Raw genomic sequence first — 6,013 nt, 5'->3', positions numbered from 1 at the left:
CAGCGGAGGGGGGGGGGAATCACGTGATGATCTTAAGGTTTTCAAGATGGCGGCGTCCATGCCGAAAGACGTATTTTTCGCCATTTTATACCTTTTATTACTTGTATTTAATTACTTAATGCCATAACTTTCCAGCCATACCAAAAAGAAAGTGATGAGCGTTTATTTCGCAGTATTATTCGCTCTATATCTCGACTTTACCCTCCGCAAAATTTCTTAGCAGGAGCCTTTCGCCATGTAATTTGTGATCTTTGCTTGGTTTCACTTATTAAATTACTCTCCCGCATACAAAAGATACATATTGATATTTAAAATCCGTATACGAGTATTCTTTTTTATGTATATATAGCGGTCTGGTATGGAGTAGACGTATGAAACCTGTCATATAAAGTTTCATGAACCAGAATTGTGCATGATTTAAATGGATTTCAGATTTGAAATGATTGAAAAAGAGGTTCCGTTTATAGGAAATCAGAAATTCTCATTTGATACTTATCTTTAATGAGCTCATGTACGTCACGGTATTCACATATGTTGCAGCTATATATGCTTGTGCGTGTGTGTGTAAATTGGTTTGTACTTTGGCATTAATATAATACGGATATTATGGCAAATTGAAATGTCACCTTTAGTTGCTGATTTATTTTGCTACAAATACTTCATGTAATGTTACGATGTAAACACTTTAATGATGTAAATAATGTACTCACTTTGTTTTCAAATATGAAACCGAACTTTCCAGGCGAATATGGAATCGAACTCAAACACGACGCGTCTTTGCATTGAGTGTGGCCGACAGTTCCAGTCAAGTAGTGGCTTCAGACGTCATGTAAGACAACACAAAGGGCAAGCCCCTTACCGGTGTTGCGGGAAGATGTTTTTTTTACAAGGAAAAACTAAAAATGCACATACATTGCAAGCCATCATGTGAATAAGATCTCGATGTGTTGGTTCCTTGTTATACATTAGACAAGTTGATACCAACTCTATTACTATTATTACTTGTACTTCTTGTGACTATGTTGTATAATGAATATTGATGATTTTGTTTTCGTTGTTAAATGTCTATAACATTTGGGCTTTAAATTCATATTTCAGAACAGTGAGTGGACTCAAGGCATACGTTGTCACAAATGTATACAGCTAGCGCACAAACTAAATAAGCTCGAGTTGTTGAAAATCTGACAAACTGTGGGAAACTGTTTGAGAAACTCAACAGGTAACAATACACGTGGCTGTTGTGCACAACGCGAATCCATGAAACTTTATGTGCGACACGTGCAGCGCACGTCCAAACAAGGCCTTCATGATCACATGGCTAGTCAGTTCGAGGGTCGTGCAGCGCACGTCCAAACAAGGCCTTCATGATCACACGGCTAGTCAGTTCGAGGGTCGTGCAGCGCACATCCAAACAAGGCCTTCATGATCACACGGATAGTCAGTTCGAGGGTCGTGCAGCGCACGTCCAAAAACAAGGCCTTCATGATCACACGGCTAGTCAGTTCGAGGGTCGTGCAGCGCACGTCCAAACAAGGCCTTCAGGATCATACGGCTAGTCAGTTCGAGGGTCGTGCAGCGCACGTCCAAACAAGCCTTCATGATCAAACGGCTAGTCAGTTCGAGGGTCGTGAAGCGCACGTCCAAACAAGGCCTTCATGATCACAAGCTAGTCAGTTCGAGGGTCGTGCAGCGCATGCATGCAAATCCGATAAAGCATACATGCCACACATCTATATAAGCACCAAAGCATACGGACATGCCGCACATCTATATAGGCAAGAAAACATACAGACATGCCACACATCTATATATGCACAAAAGCATACGGACATGCCGCACATCTATATAAGCACAAAAGCATACAGGAATGCCGCACATCTATATAGGCACAAAAACATACAGACATGCCTCACATCTATATAAGAACAAAAGCATACAGGAATGCCGCACATCTATATAGGCACAAATGCATTCAAACATGCCGCACATCTATAAAGGCACAAAAGCATACGGACATGCCGCATATCTATATAGGCACAAAAGCATACAGACATGCCACACATCTATATAAGCACAAAAGCATACAGACATGCCGCACATCTATCTAGGCACAAAAGCATATGGACATGCCGCACATCTATATAGGCACAAAAGCATACAGACATGCCACACATCTATATAGGCACAAAAAATCAACAAAGCACTAATCATATATGCCGAAACTGTTAAAACTATGTATATGCCTCTATCTTAATTTAAGTTAACTGCTTCTTGATAAATCGACATCTTATATATTATTTAATGCTATTGAAAATTGCGATTGTTGTTGATCTCTTATACATTGATTTATGTGATTTAAAGCTGGGATTTAAAGTTAGTCTCATTTACAGCTTGATTTATGTGATATGAAACTGTGATTTAACGGATAGTCAAATATGGTTTAGGATCGTGTCAAATGTTTTCAAAATTTCTTGTCAGTATTTAATGGAGATTTTTTTCTGATCAGTGTTAAGTGTATCTGAATTACTTCCCATGATATAGAATGTTGTTTTTAATATTTGATAATATGCTGTGAATGAAGAAAGGAATTAAAATAACAAAACATACTTACTTTTTTCTTGATATATAACTTACACCGGCTGATAGCCAAATGATTTATTTATATACATGGATATATTAACAATTTCAACAAGTTCAAAAAAGTGTAAAAGATTGTTCTCATGACCTTTCATTTTAGATTGTTCTTTAACAACTGTTGGGAATAGGCTGCGTAGTTTTAATTCGTTGTCATTATTCTCTTCATTTGACATGCGGTCTTCTGTAACACATAGAAGCTGTGTTTCTGAAGGTTCCAACATCGCCTTCATTTCTGGATAATCTGACGGTATTTTAAGTATTTGATGGCATTCAGGGGATAACTCTTCAAACTCGTTACCACATGCATTACCTGTTATATTTATTTTGTCGTTTAATCGTGGTATTTCTTTCTTGGTAGGTGAAATCAAAGTTACTGAAGATTTGAATTTCTTTTTTGAAGGATATTCGATAAATAAGTGTTCATGATGATATACGATAGTCGTTAACAGCGTATGTTTTGCCTCCATCGGAGAAGTTTGCCGTAATCGATCTCCAGGCATCCTCGCGGTGGTGGATGATGAACCCTGCCTGGCTTGGTCTTGTTGTCGGAACCTGTACTTTTGAACATGACTTCGTCTTTGCAATCGTCTGAAATAATTAAAATGTCGATCTTCAATCAGTTAAACAACTACTCCTTCATCTCGTACAGGGACATGTTGGTGGCATTTACTGTAACACAGATACGTTTTGTCGCAATAAACTCCTACATTTAATTGCATTATTGTTTCCCAACAATAAGTAATTTTACCGGTCCAGCCAGAAGGTGACACTCATCATTTTTATATAATATTACACATTTGCCATCGTTACATAATTTTAAATTGAACTCTTATTAGCATTGTGTAAACAAGTTTGAAATCAAAGATTTGTGTGAAAACAACAATTTCTGTATGTAAACAAACTAAACATTCGTAGGAAAACGTATAATGCCAAAGATATTTAAAATTATGTCCATGCATTGCTTTAATTTGAATAAACTAACAACAGACCGTTCCGTTTTAATGTATTTATGACCGAAAATCATTTATTGGCAAATTAACTATCGCTCATGGCGACATTCATATATAGCATACTTTATTGATTCTCTTCCTAATGGAGCCACTGCAGTATAAACCTTGTATAACTACTGCCCAGTGTAAAATCCATTCTTACCAAGAGCTTTTCGTAAAAGTTACAGACTGACACTGTACCTAATGTACGTATAAGTATTACCTTTTTAATGGTCATTCCTTAAATGCCATTTAATTAGTACTTATCAGTAATTTAGACCTCATTAATTGGAACTTTGTGTAGGTTTCTGATGATTAATTAAGTAAAATATTTATATAGTAACGCCTTGAATCAAATAATGAAATTTATATGAAAAATATCATACATGCACAAAATAGATTGTATTTGTGTAAAGTAAAACGTGCATTTGTTATGGTGCTTAATAAATAACAGGCAAGAACAGTCTGTAACTAATTCATACTTACATCAGTTGCCGTTATGATTCCTGTGGAAGCAATTTGATCGGTCACACGTTTTCCTGTAAAAAGTATGAAAAAAAGCTGAAAGGCATGCGTGGTTTTGAAATGAATGGGAGTGCCATTCAAAAGTTATGCTAGGTTTTGGCTGATAAGAACTGTTAGTTTTATCCTAGTTAATATGTATCTAGTCAACCTTATTCTTTCACGTTTAATTTTACACCAGAAAAGCATTCAACGAGCTAACGTTTTTTCGGCTGAAATCGCGATCCCTTTGTGATGATCTCAAAAGCGGGACCCATTTAGATCGTAAAACCTTTTAAGTTCTTGCTACTTAAAAACGATTCTTACAAATCTATTTTTTTACCAAACACAGAAAGAAACATTAAATGAATACTCTTATATGGATTAATAAATAGATCTGTGTCTGTATGCAGGAGAGTTATTTAATAAGTGAAACCCAGCAAACATCATAAATTACATGGTGAAAGGCTCCCCCCGCTATGAAAATTTGCGGAGGGTAAAGTCGAGATATAGAGCGAATATTACTACGAAATAAACGCTGATCACTTACTGCTATGGCTGGAAAGTGAGCGGCATTAAATAATTAAATACAAGTAATAAAGGGTATAAAAAGGCGAAAAATACCTGTCGGCACGGATGTTACCATCTCCCTTTAAATCATCACGTGATTACCACCGCTGAATAGGCCAGGCAATATGTTTCAAAAAGGTCTCAGCAAAATCAAATCTGGGTCATGTGGGGTTAAACATGATGGCATAATGCAAACTTATTATCCAAACATTTAAAAACAGCTAAGTTCTTTATTATCCAAACATTTAAAAACAGCTAAGTTCCTACAGGCCACAGGTGAACGTACTACTTTATAGATTTGATGATATTGAACGTACTAGGACACTCTAAGTAACAACCGCGCAGTTAATACAAAAACTATTAAGTACGTCGAATAATCAACATTCCATTCGCCTGTCTAACTGAGCTTTATCTTGAGAATAAGAACACATTAGGAAACCAACTATGTAAATTGTCAATCATTATTGTTTTCACATCAAAATACAAAGTACAATTTATGTGGGTTTGTTAAGAAGCAATGATCCACAGATAAAAACGTATACGGATATTTTTTAATTACAGTGCTATTATGGCGACAATTTTCTACATAATTATACACATATCCTTATACCTCTATGTTGTACCGTAGGTACAGAATACAATATGTATTAGAATATTGCTATAAACGGCTTTCAATCTATCAAGAGCGACTAAGCAATACGCTGAAAAGAAAATTTCATAATTACGCAGTTCAAACATGCATGTTTTGTTTATAATTTAAACATCGAAATTGCACAGGTTTCATATTTATCTATAAGATTTTCTCTAAACACGGTGGTCCCGTTTTGATTACGTGTTGTTAAGATCATCATGATAAAGTTACAAAATATAGGGATGTTTTTTCTCATATAAATGTAAATCATGTGTAAATCCGTTCAGATATACTGGCAACAGCTTCATCGACAGCTTTCGAGTATTACTCCATAAGCGCTATTATATTAAAAGTTATCATTATAATTATTATTATTTATTTATTTTATTTTATTTGTTGAAACTCTTTACACATGGTTCTGAGCTAGGATCAAAACCAAAAGCCACTTATTTTTTTTGTTTTGAAATGTTTCATGTTTGAGCATTAACTATCTGATAATGACATTTCGTGCAGTATACATGAGTTTGATTTTGTTGTTTTTTGGTCTGCTTTATTCTGCTGCGGATGTACATTCTACGACTTTGAACGAGTTTAATATGCAACGAATAAACAAAAAAGCTTAACTTAGTATTGCTTGTCATGTTGTTTGTTACAACAATATGCATGAGATAACCATACTTTCCGA

General features: G+C 35.5%; 1 long non-coding RNA gene across 1 annotated transcript; it reads right to left on the bottom strand.

The window, feature by feature from the left end:
* Positions 1–2,640: 2,640 nt before the first annotated feature.
* LOC127844030 (uncharacterized) lies at positions 2,641–4,211 on the bottom strand. The gene is made up of 2 exons (XR_008032525.1): positions 4,113–4,211; positions 2,641–3,225 (listed from the first exon to the last, which is right to left on the bottom strand). It is a non-coding gene; the product is annotated as an uncharacterized LOC127844030 (long non-coding RNA).
* Positions 4,212–6,013: the final 1,802 nt, after the last annotated feature.

The sequence above is a fragment of the Dreissena polymorpha genome, chromosome 9 (genome assembly GCF_020536995.1).
Source record: "Dreissena polymorpha isolate Duluth1 chromosome 9, UMN_Dpol_1.0, whole genome shotgun sequence".
NCBI classification, from domain to species: Eukaryota; Metazoa; Mollusca; class Bivalvia; order Myida; family Dreissenidae; genus Dreissena; species Dreissena polymorpha.
Note: the sequence above shows the minus strand (reverse complement) of the source record. Positions and strands in the feature narration are given on the sequence as shown.